At 42.6% G+C, this 12,210-nt stretch overlaps 1 long non-coding RNA gene across 1 annotated transcript in view; it reads right to left on the reverse strand.

Annotated features, from left to right (window-relative positions):
* LOC308690179 overlaps positions 1 to 12,210 on the reverse strand; it is a 1,067,189-nt gene that overhangs the window by 211,880 nt on the left and 843,099 nt on the right. The window lies entirely within an intron of this gene.

The raw sequence follows: 12,210 nt of genomic DNA on the forward strand, positions 1-12,210 counted from the left end.
ACATTTACACACACACACACACACACACACGCGTATGTGTTTGTGAGTGACAGAGATAATGGCCCATTTTAGCTGAAACCATGTAGCCCATTTTACCTTAGTGGGTTAAGGTAAATTGGGCTACCAAGAAAATCATCTCCTTATCAAAAAATATGTTCAGATACCAAACTAACAACATTATTTCTGATTGATGCCATCAAGACAGATATTATGCATATTTTTTTATGTGCATGTTTTTTTTATTTATAGATTTATCATCCTTATAATAGTTTAGTCACATTTGGTATGCCAGACTACTTACCATGCAGCTTTCTGGTGCAGTCTTGATTAGAATGATTGCCCCGCCCACCATGGCAACCATAAACCAATCAAATCACCTGTTACTTGTTAAGCACAGTTATGACAACAGTTTGAAATCCTTTGCAGTCATTGGCACTAAATTCCAGAGGGGATGGGACTCACAAACCTTAAATTGCCCATTTTACCTGATGGCCCATTTTACCTGATATCACCCTATAACGGCTGACAGGACAAGAAAGTCAGTTTTTTCTGAGGTGAAAGACTTTATTTCATGTTATAACATAACATGCTCTAAACACGCACGCAAAGTGGAAAAGGAGGGGCGCGGGGAGCAGTGCAGAGAGCTCCGGGTCAGCTCTGCTTGGAGCAAGGATCACAGCGCAAATTTGAACCATATCGATATATGCGATATGGTCTAATTCCATATCGCGTTTAAATGTATATATTCTTTATATCGATATATCGCCCAGCCCTAATCTCAACTTAACTTTAAAAAAAAAAAATCCGAGCACAGATATTGACTCGTATTACTTGTATAATACTCGTACTCGACAAAAGTGCTTTATCCGTACCGGATACTCGTTTCAGCCGAGTATCCGGCTCAACTCTAATAGGTAGTAAATCACAGAGAAAAATTTCATATTGTCTTAACATTTATTAGGAAAATCAAGAGGGAACTGGCACTCTTTTCAAATATTTCATTATGGCATTTGGCCACTTCAGATATGTCTTAACAAGTAACAAGTAATTCATTTGACTAAAACGTTTTTTGTCAGTCCATATACACACATCAAACAGTGGTAGCTTTCTTTTTAAAAACACTGGAGACCCCGTTTTAAAGTATTGATCAGGGGATAAGATGTCATCAGCTTGTGGAAGGCTGCCTTGCCAATCAGGGTATGCAGGGAAACTAGAATCATGGCTGGTTTTCCACCTTGGTTGCTGAGGGACATCCTCACCATCATCATTCTCAGATTCATTTTCTTCTTCTTCACTTCTCTCATTATTGTTTACTTCATCACCTTGAAAAAGAGAACATTTATGGTTGACTGAATTGCAAATTGTGACATTGATAGAATTGCCTTCCTTTCCTCCAATATCTTTGCTTTCTGAAATCGTACTCGTTTACTAACGTAACCTCGGTTCTCTCTAGAAGAGGGAACGAGTACTGCGTAATATCTTATGCTAGGGGAAAATCTCTTTTCTGCGAGATATTGAAGCCAAAAATTATCCTTAATTTTCGTTCAAAGTTTGTTTTTATTGTTTTTAACAATATAAATCACATTCCCAATCCCCAACCCCTTAGAATAGCATCCATACTGTCCATTAAAACAAAATGGAATTGTAAAAACCAAGTATACATACAAACATACTAACAAACATTAACCTCCAACCAAATATAAATACATACATACATAAAAATAATAATAATAATAAAAAAAAATATATATATACATATATATATACATATATATATACATACATACATACATATACACATACACACATACATATACACATACACACACACATACATATATATACACATACACACATATATATATATATACACACACATATACACATACACACATACATAATAATAATAATAATAATAAAAAATAAAAAAGTGTCCATAGTAGTGGCATTATTTAAACAGACTTATCAACATATTCAATAAAAGAGGGCCACAACTTAAAAAATTGTTTTTCCGATCCTCTTAGCGAATACCTAATTTTTTCGAGGCAGAGACAAGACATCATATCTTTAATCCACTGAGTGTGAGTGGGTGGCAAGGGGTCTTTCCATTTTAATAATATTGCTCTACGTGCGATCAGGGAAGAGAAAGCAAGGTACTGGCTCTAATCTATACTGAAGGACTGCAGAAAGGGTGAGAAATATGGATCGCCAGTAATGCTCTAAATTGGGGCATGTCCAGAACATGTGAATTAACGTTCTCTCAGCACATTGACATCTATTACACATAGGGTTAGTACCAGGAAACATTTGAGCTAGTTTAACTTTAGATATATGAGCTCTGTGTACTACTTTAAACTGTATAAGCGAATGCCGAGCACATATTGATGATGAGTGGACTTGTTTAAGAACACAGTTCCATGTGTCTTCGGAGAGTGGTCTATCAAGGTCTTCCTCCCAAGCTCTTTTAATGCTATCCAGGGATGAACATGCCGGATTTACCATTAAATTATAAATAATAGCAATTGAGCCTTTAGCTATTACGTTACATGAAAGAAACCTATCCAAAGGATTTTCAGAAGGCATCGTTGGGAAGTCTGGTACAAGTGACTTAACGTAATGTCTTGCTTGCAAGAATCTAAAAAAATCTGACTTGGTAGGACCAAAACGTAATACCAATTGCTCAAAAGAAGCAAATACATTATTCACAAATAAATCTTTGAAACATTTTATCCCCTTGTGAGACAAACTCTTGAATGAACCATCCTGCATCGAAGGTGGAAAAAAATGATTACGGAACACAGGGCTAAGAAGAGAGGGATCCCTAAAACCAAATGATTTCCTGAATTGGATCCAAATCCTCAACGAGTGTTTTACCACTGGGCAATCGACAGAAGTATAAGAAGTCAACTGTAAATTAGATGCAAGAAGTGCTGGAAGGGAAAAATGCTGTAAGCATTTATTTCCATGTCCACCCAGGACGGTCTATTGGGCAAAAGGTGATAATGCCACCAGTAAAGTGTATTTCGTATGTTAGCTGCCCAGTAGTAAAACTTAAAATTAGGTAAGGACATACCACCATTGCATCTAGGCCTCTGAAGGAATGCTTTGCGTAGACGAGGGTGCTTACCATTCCAAATGAAAGAAGAGATAAAAGATTTAAAAAAAGACAGGAGAAGAAATAAAGGTAAACACTGAAAGAGATAAAGAAATTTAGGAAGCACCACCATTTTAATGGAATTAATGCGCCAAATGAGGGAAATCTTTAAAGGTGACCATTTAGAAAGATCTTTCTTAATCCGTTCAAGAAGCATGCCAAAATTATGTTTAAAAATATGCTTATGATGGCGAGTGATACAGACCCCAAGATAAGTGAGCTTATTTTTGACTAGTTTCAGTGGTATGTTGGAATACTGTAATTGTGTATCTAGCTTGTTAATTGGAAAAAGTTCACTCTTGTGCAGATTAAGCCTGTAGCCAGAAAACCGACCAAAATTCTCAAGCAAAGATAGAGCTGCGGGTCAAGAGGTTTGTGGGTTTGATATAAAAAGTAGATCGTCTGCATAAAGAGTTACCTCTCACCACGGGTAATTCCAGTGATCTGCTGACTCTGGCGTAGGGCGATTGCTAAAGGCTCAATAGCTAAAGCAAATAGTAGTGGGCTTAGCGGACAACCCTGTCGAGTTCCGCGATGCAAGTTAAATGGCCTAGAGTACAGACCATTGCTTAGGACTACTGCGGAGGGAGCACTATAAAGTAATTTAATCCAAGAGAGAAAGACTGGGCCAAATCCAAATTTTTCTAAAACCAAAAAAAGGTACTCCCACTCAACCCTGTCGAACGCCTTCTCTGCGTCTAAAGAAACAACACATTCTGGAATGGCCTGATGCTGAGAGTATACCACATTAAGCATTTTTTTCGGGTACAAACGCCGCCATACATCCGAAATACCATATTAAGAAAAATAATTATTTAGAAAAATGGAGGATTTGTTTGCAGCGCATGGTCTAGATGATGAACGGTCCAGCACTGGGTCAAGGCAACAATTAAAGTCTCCCCCAAGTATAAGAGAATGCGAGTTAAGATCAGGAATAAGTGATAGAGTATGTTTAAAAAAACTGACATCATCAAAATTAGGAGCATAAAAGTTAGCTAAAGTTACATTCTTATTGCATAGGGTGCCTACAACAACTATATAACGACCATTCTTATCTGATATAATATCATTTGGTACAAAGGGTACATTCGTATTAATCAAAATAGCCACACCTCTTGCCCTTGCCTGGAAAGAAGAATGAAAAATCTGCCCCTTCCAACCACGATTGAGGTGATTTTGATCTGCGATGCGTAAATGGGTTTCTTGCAAGAAAGCAACCTCTGCTTTGAGCTGTCGAAGATGAGCAAGAACTCTGTTTCTCTTAACTGGATGGTTTAGGCCCTTGACGTTCCAACTCAAAAATCTCAACTCTCTACCCATTAGAGTATCTATCAGAAGTCTGTGATCGGAGAATGAAAATAAAAGAATTACAAAAAGTTAAATAACATAACATCAACAAAGGAACAGCAAACATAAAAGTCGTAAGGTCAGCACGACGCCATCCCATACAGAAACCCAACCCACCCACATAATCAACCCAACCCTCAAAGAACATTACAATAACAGCAAAACTACCCCCCTAGAACAAGAACTAAGTGTTCTGAACACTTCCTTATTTCGCCTTACCTTATATAATCCTCAATCCCTTAAAACAAAGTATCCTCATTATACAACACATAGCCCTAGGCCTAGATAACACTACAGTATCAAATAGTGCGCTTAACATACAAGCAGACCAATGGCATAACGATCCTTGGATCATACTTAAACATTTGACCAATGTAATGATCACAGGGCAAATCAAAATAAATGAGAATGTAAAAAAATAAAAAATAAAATAAAAAATTTCCCCTAAAGTAGACAAAAATTGCAATCAAAATCTTGCAAGCAGCATTTGTGATTGCACCAAAAAATAAAATAAACGAGATATACATCATACAACAAATTTAATTCAACGATGGTATCAGATCAAATACCGCAGCACCAATCAGTCATTAGAAACGTAGAAATGACTGCATGATGTAAAACACTTTCAATGAACAGTAAACCGTTTATAATGTCAGAGAGCTCAGGAAAATCTGGCGTAGTTAAGTAAATGTTGTACAGCTCCCTCGTGACATAAAAAGTAAATAAAGTCATAACCCCCACCGTTCAAGTTTATTGAACGGCTGTCGAGGCACTAACGTTACGGTGCGCCGTCAAAAACTCCTTGGCCTCATCCACCGATGCAAGCATCTTTTTCTCACCTTCCTTAGTCAGGATCCACAGCCTTGCGGGGAAAAGAAGAGATGGCTTAAATCCAAGACTGTAAAGCTCTGCCATTACCCCTCGATATTGAGCGCGCTGAGGATCGGCGCACACCGCTTCCAGAGAGTGAATTCGCTCGCTGAGGAGGTCTGCATTGGATTCCAGTGATGTTATTCGTGGTCCAGTGTCCGACACCGCAGCCTGGACGAGGTCAAGTTTTGCCTCTAAGGATGTCAAAGCGGTTTTGAAATCGGAAGAAAGAGCGGCTCTGTGTTCTTCCAATAAGTTAGTCAAGGCTGACATGCTAACCAAATTATCCTTAATTTTGAAATAATGTAAAACGTGTTGCAGCAGCATGCTGGACGGCTTGCGCGCCCATTGGCTGCCCTGCGGCAACTGCAGCATCCTATCGAGAGAGGCCCCTCGTGCCCCTCCCGCCGAAACGGACGTGGCTTGGGCCTATAAATACAGCTCGACAGGCTGATAGAATCTGTTTTTTCATCGCCGAAGCGAACCAGAGCGTGTTGCAGGCATGGCAAAGATACGCAGTACTCGTTCCCTCTTCTAGAGAGAACCGAGGTTACGTTAGTAACGGAGTACATTCTCTTACGAAAGGTCTCTCGTACTGCGTAATATCTTACGCTAGGGGAACACAGTGTAAAACGCTGTGCGTGCTGAGATCTGTCACCAAAGTCCGAAGGGCAGGTGCCCGGGGCTCATATAGTGCATAATCACCAGGGACTCGCAGAGAGTCCGGGAAGAGGGGCTAGAATAGCATCATTCCCGTAATAAGCAGCATTCTATAAGGAGCTAATCATATAAACAGTGTTCCACACAGTCAGGGCAAAAAACTCAGCCTGGTCTGAAGAATATTATGGGTCTTATACCCTGCCCATAGAGTTATTTAATCGTTCAGCGAGCGACGCTCAAGCAGTTTCAGTATTCTGGGCCGATAGCATCGGGGCAGACACTACTGATTTACTAGACAGAAAGCAGCTTAGCCTGCAAAGCGGGAACCTCTAGGTTATAAAACCTTATAAATGTAGACGGGGAGGCCCAGCCTGCCGCCATACAGATATCCTGCAAGGCAATCCCACTAGACCAAGCCCACGACGAGGCCATGCCTCTCGTGGAGTGCGCTCTGACACCCAAAGGGCACTGCAGGCCCTTAGAAGAGTAAGCAAGCACTATAGCGTCAACTATCCACCTGGATAGACTCTGTTTCGACGCAGCTAGTCCCTTAGAACGTCCGCTGAACGAAACAAAGAGCTGCTCTGTCTGACTGAAGACAGTCGAGCGAGACACATAAGCCCTTAATGCCCTGACCGGGCAAAGGAAGCTCGCATCCTTTTCCTCATTATAGATCGGCAGGGCTGACAGGGAAATGACCTGAGCCCTAAACGGTGTGTTGAGGGATTTAGGAACGTACCCGTGCCTTGGTTTGAGTATGACTTTCGAGTCATTTGGCCCAAATTCCATACATGTCGCGCTCACTGAGACAACTTGCAAGTTCAGCCTGTGAACCCGCTTCAGCCCATTAGTGTGCTCCAGAGCCAGCTTCAGCCCCAGAGCTCCCTGTCTGCCATGTTACGACCAATGAACTCTGTCTGCTCTGTATAACCATGGAGGTCTTTAAAGAATTCTCTGCCTGCCCAGATATGACCACAGAGGTTGTTCCCGTGTTTCTTGTTTGCCCTGATATGACCTCTGAGGTCATCCATGAACTTTCTGTCTACCTCGACAACCACAGAGGTCATTTCTGAACTACCTGTTTACACCGACACGACCGCAGAGGTCGTTCAAGATCTGCTTGTCTGCCTCGACGCGACCTCAGAGGTTATTTATGAACTTCCTGTCTACCCAGAAATGACCAACACTTTGCAGTTCCTTTATGACCAGCAAAGACGCCATTAAGCTCCCTGCCTGTTTTGACATGACATCTGAGACCTAACCTCTCTGTGCTCTGTGTTTAAGTTTAGCCTTATCAACCGTGCTCAACTCAATTGCACTTGGATCCTCTGCCTGCCTTCCTTAATTCCCCTGTTTCGTGACACTTATACAATTTTGTCTAATTTGACCATTTTAAATTAAAATAGGCTTAAAATTTACGTGATTCATGTAATGTAATAATTGGTAACTGTTAATATGAGGGGACAAGAGACATAAAGAAGCTGATTTTATCAGATTGGCATAAGTTAATGAATGTATACATATTATGAATGACTTCCATCCATCCATCCATCCATCTTCCTCCGCTTATCCGGGGCCGGGTCGCGGGGGCAGCAGTCTAAGCAGAGATGCCCAGACTTCCCTCTCCCCGGACACTTCCTCCAGCTCTTCCGGGGGGGACACCGAGGCGTTCCAAGGCCAGCCGGGAGACATAGTCTCTCCAGCGTGACCTAGGTCTTCCCCGGGGTCTCCTCCCAGTGGTACGCGCCCGGAACACCTTCCCGGGAAGTCGTCCAGGAGGCATCCGAAACAGATGCCCGAGCCACCTCAGCTGACCCCTCTCGATGTGGAGGAGCAGCGGCTCTACTCTGAGCTCCTCCCGAGTGACCGAGCTTCTCACCCTATCTCTAAGGGATCGCCCAGCCACCCTGCGGAGAAAGCTCATTTCGGCCGCCTGTATCCGGGATCTTGTCCTTTCGGTCATGACCCAAAGCTCATGACCATAGGTGAGAGTAGGAACGTAGATTGACCGGTAAATCGAGAGCTTCGCTTTGCGGCTCAGCTCTTTCTTCACCACGACAGATCGGTACATCGACCGCATTACTGCAGAAGCTGCACCGATCCGTCTGTCAATCTCCCGTTCCATCCTTCCCTCACTCGTGAACAAAACCCCAAGATACTTAAACTTCTCCACTTGAGGCAGGAACTCTCCACCAACCTGAAGTGAGCAAACCACCCTTTTCCGACTGAGGACCATGGCCTCGGATTTGGAGGTGCTGATTCTCATCCCAGCCGCTTCACACTCAGCTGCAAACCGTCCCAGTGCATGCTGAAGGTCCTGATTTGATGAGGCCAACACGACAACATCATCCGCAAAGAGCAGAGATGAAATCGTGATATCACCAAACCTGACACCCTCCGGCCCCTGGCTGCGCCTAGAAATTCTGTCCATAAAAATTATGAACAGAACCGGCGACAAAGGGCAGCCCTGCCGGAGTCCAACATGCACCGGGAAGAAGTCTGACTGACTGCCGGCAATGCGAACCAAGCTCCTGCTTCGGTCGTACAGGGACCGGACAGCCCTTAGCAAAGGACCCCGGACCCCATACTCCCGGAGCACCCTCCACAGGCCGCCGCGAGGGACACAGTCGAATGCCTTCTCCAAATCCACAAAGCACATGTGGACTGGTTGGGCAAACTCCCATGAACCCTCCAGCACCCTGTAGAGGGTATAGAGCTGGTCCAGTGTTCCACGGCCCGGACGAAAACCACACTGTTCCTCCTGAATCTGAGGTTCTACTATTGGCCGTATTCTCCTCTCCAGTACCCTGGCATAGACTTTCCCAGGGAGGCTGAGAAGTGTGATCCCCCTGTAGTTGGAACACACTCTCCGGTCCCCCTTCTTAAAAAGAGGGACCACCACCCCGGTCTGCCATCCCAGAGGCACTGTCCCCGACCGCCACGCGATGCTGCAGAGACGTGTCAGCCAAGACAGCCCCACCACATCCAGAGACTTGAGGTACTCAGGGCGGATCTCATCCACCCTCGGTGCCTTGCCACCGAGGAGTTTCTTGACTACCTCGGTGACTTCAGCCCGGGTGATGGACGAGTCCACCTCTGAGCCCTCAGCCTCTGCTCCCTTAATGGAAGACGTGACGTCGGGATTGAGGAGATCCTCGAAGTATTCCTTCCACCGTTCAACGACATCCCCAGTTGAGGTCAACAGCTCCCCACCTCTACTGTAAACAGCGTTGATAGGGCACTGCTTCCCTCTCCTGAGGCGCCGGACGGTTTGCCAGAATCTCTTCGAGGCCAGCCGATAGTCCTTCTCCATGGCCTCACCGAACTCCTCCCAGGCCAGAGTTTTTGCCTCCACAACCACCCGGGCTGCAGTTCGCTTGGCCTGCCGGTACCCGTCAGGTGCCTCAGGAGTCCCGCAAGCCAACCAGGCCCGATAGGACTCCTTCTTCAACTTGACGGCATCCCTTACTTCCGGTGTCCACCACCGGGTTCGGGGATTGCCGCCTCGACAGGCACCAGAGACCTTACGGTCACAGCTCCGAGCGGCCGCTTCGACAATGGAGGTGGAGAACATGGTCCACTCGGACTCAATCTCTCCAGCCTCCCTCGGGATCTGGTTGAAGCTCCGCCGGAGGTGGGAGATGAATGACTTTAATAAACTTATTTACCTGGTGTTCATAGCCTTCAGTAAATTACCTTGTCTAAGAAAATGATTAATAAAACAGGCTAAATATCAGTTTTCACAGACACGAAAATAAAAAGACAAAGGAGGGGAAGAGACAGATCCTGAGAGAAAAAGAAAGAGTGATGGAATTGCGGAGAGAGCATGTGTTGACAAATAATCTACTGCACACTGACATGGTTTTGAAAGCTATTTATTGGCGTTCAAATGTCTTAAAATGAACATAATGTAGATCAGAGAAATCAAACTTTTCTCAGGGGAACCCCCAAACAGCTAGCCTAGAAATCTAGACACACCCTAGCGGCAGCAAATTTTATTTTACAGGCAGTGTAGTCTAGCAACTCTCCGTTGACTTTCGAGCTGGAAAAACCAAACTCTAGTCAGGCCAATCACATCGTGTATAGAGTCGGTGGGCGGGCTTAACAAAATGATGACAGATACAGCAAAAGTTTAATCTATCAACTAGCTACGCTGGTGGGAAAACGCTCTGGATGGTTGTAGCACTATCCTATTGCGTGCAGTAGGGCTGAACGATTAATTGCATTTGCGATAATATCGCAATATGATGAAATGCGTTTTTTTAACCGCAAAGCTGCGATTACAGTCTGGTCACGTGACACGCGAGAGTAAACCAGTCTGTATTGCAGATGAATCATCAACTTGGCATGCTACGCATATAGGCCTGGCATAGGCTACAGGAAATAACAGTTTATGTTTAATTTATGTGATATTGTGTTATAGATTCTCTCCAACGATTCTGTATCGATTAAGATAATTTCAGATTCATGTCTGCTTAGTTTTAAACACAGATACGTGATGACGCTACGTGTGCTTTATAAACAACCGTATTCTGCTTGCTTCTAATTCCTTTGTCACAAACACACACACACACACACACACACACACACACACACGACACCACTCAAACCTTACAAGAAATAATCTTTAATAAAGTTCGGAAAAGTTTATTAAAAAGCGAATTACAAGGACATTCGCGGGCTTCATCATAGCACAAGAAATGAGATACGAGCGGTCAGTCTCGCCAGCCAGTATTTTACTTACAAATGTTCTACGAAGGCATCATATGTCTTGGAATGCAGTTGGCTTATATATTAAAAATATGAAAATCACAGACAGAAGCTGCTTTCAATTTCAAATACTCACGCGCGCTTTGCGAAGAGCGCTTGAGCATGCGGCTGTGAGCGACTCCGTCTACGTGGTTAAATGTACTTGCATCTCAAAATGCTTTTATGATGCGAAATTAATGTGACACAGTCAGTTATATCTTAAGTTCTTAAACAGACAGGACAAACCACATCTTATAATTTCAAAAGAAATGAAAACATTCAGACAGCCTACTCTTAAATACTGAAAGCACTCTTTGTTTATTGCTTGTAATATTTTTTCCCCTCTTTGTTATTTGTTTTGAAGCTATATTTGTTAAAATTATTAACATGTAATTGTATTAATTTAGTTTTTTAATGTGTAATTATTATAAGTAGGCCTACTTATACCTATGTAATTAAATATTTTAAGTTTTATTAATAAGATCAATTAAAGAAAGAAATGAGATCGGCTCATGAGTTGCCTAAAGATTCCCTTCCCTATTTTACAATGATTTATTGCTTGTTTTTGTTGAATAATAGAAAAGATCTTAAAAAATAATCGCATATTAAATCGCAATCGCAATATGGGTAAAACTAAATCGCAATTAGATTATTTTCCAAAATTGTTCAGCCCTAGCGTGCAGAGGGAATTTGAAAGACAACCGTTTATCCCGCCCATCGGATTGAGTCCTGCCAATGGTGAGTTCCCAGACCCAACATCTTGATGTGGGTCTGGTTTGCCAGGCTACCAAACCGCCCTAACTAGCTCAAATTTGGCACCACTGTGATTTTAAAACCCTGCCTATGGCCCTGGTCGGTTCATTTGTTTAATCTTCCACAAATCATAAATATCACTTCACTAACATCTAACTTTTGATTTGTTTTCCTGCTGTCACCTTATGATATTATCCCTGAAGCAGAAATTAATTAAAACACTGGAAAGGTTGATGTTGCTCAGGGGGAAACTCAAAGTGAGAGTCAAAATCACAATTAACAGCACGATTAATAACACATTCTAATGTTACTGACTGAACGTTGCATATTTGTTAGTTTTGTGTAGTCTGTGACTTTAATATTTTACTATTATACAATGAACAATTTTTGTCAATAAAATTTATCAGTTTTAGATATGGCTCTTTTGGGAGAAATGCATCAAAGAACATGTAGAAAAATGGCTTGTTAGTATATAAACAAAAAACAACAAAAAATTGCCCCCTGGTAAAAATGGTGTCTGCACTTTAAATTAACTAAGAATTCAGCTCTGAATACCACTAATACCACCAGATATATTTTACAACTGATGTATGTTTTCTGTGTTTGTGTTAACAATTTTGTTATTTCAGACACGACTTGTGAGAGGGACTTTTATTTTGGTGTGGCAATATGACGTC

Source organism: Scardinius erythrophthalmus (assembly GCF_964197995.2).
Source record: "Scardinius erythrophthalmus genome assembly, chromosome: 4".
Classification (NCBI taxonomy): Eukaryota; Metazoa; Chordata; class Actinopteri; order Cypriniformes; family Leuciscidae; genus Scardinius; species Scardinius erythrophthalmus.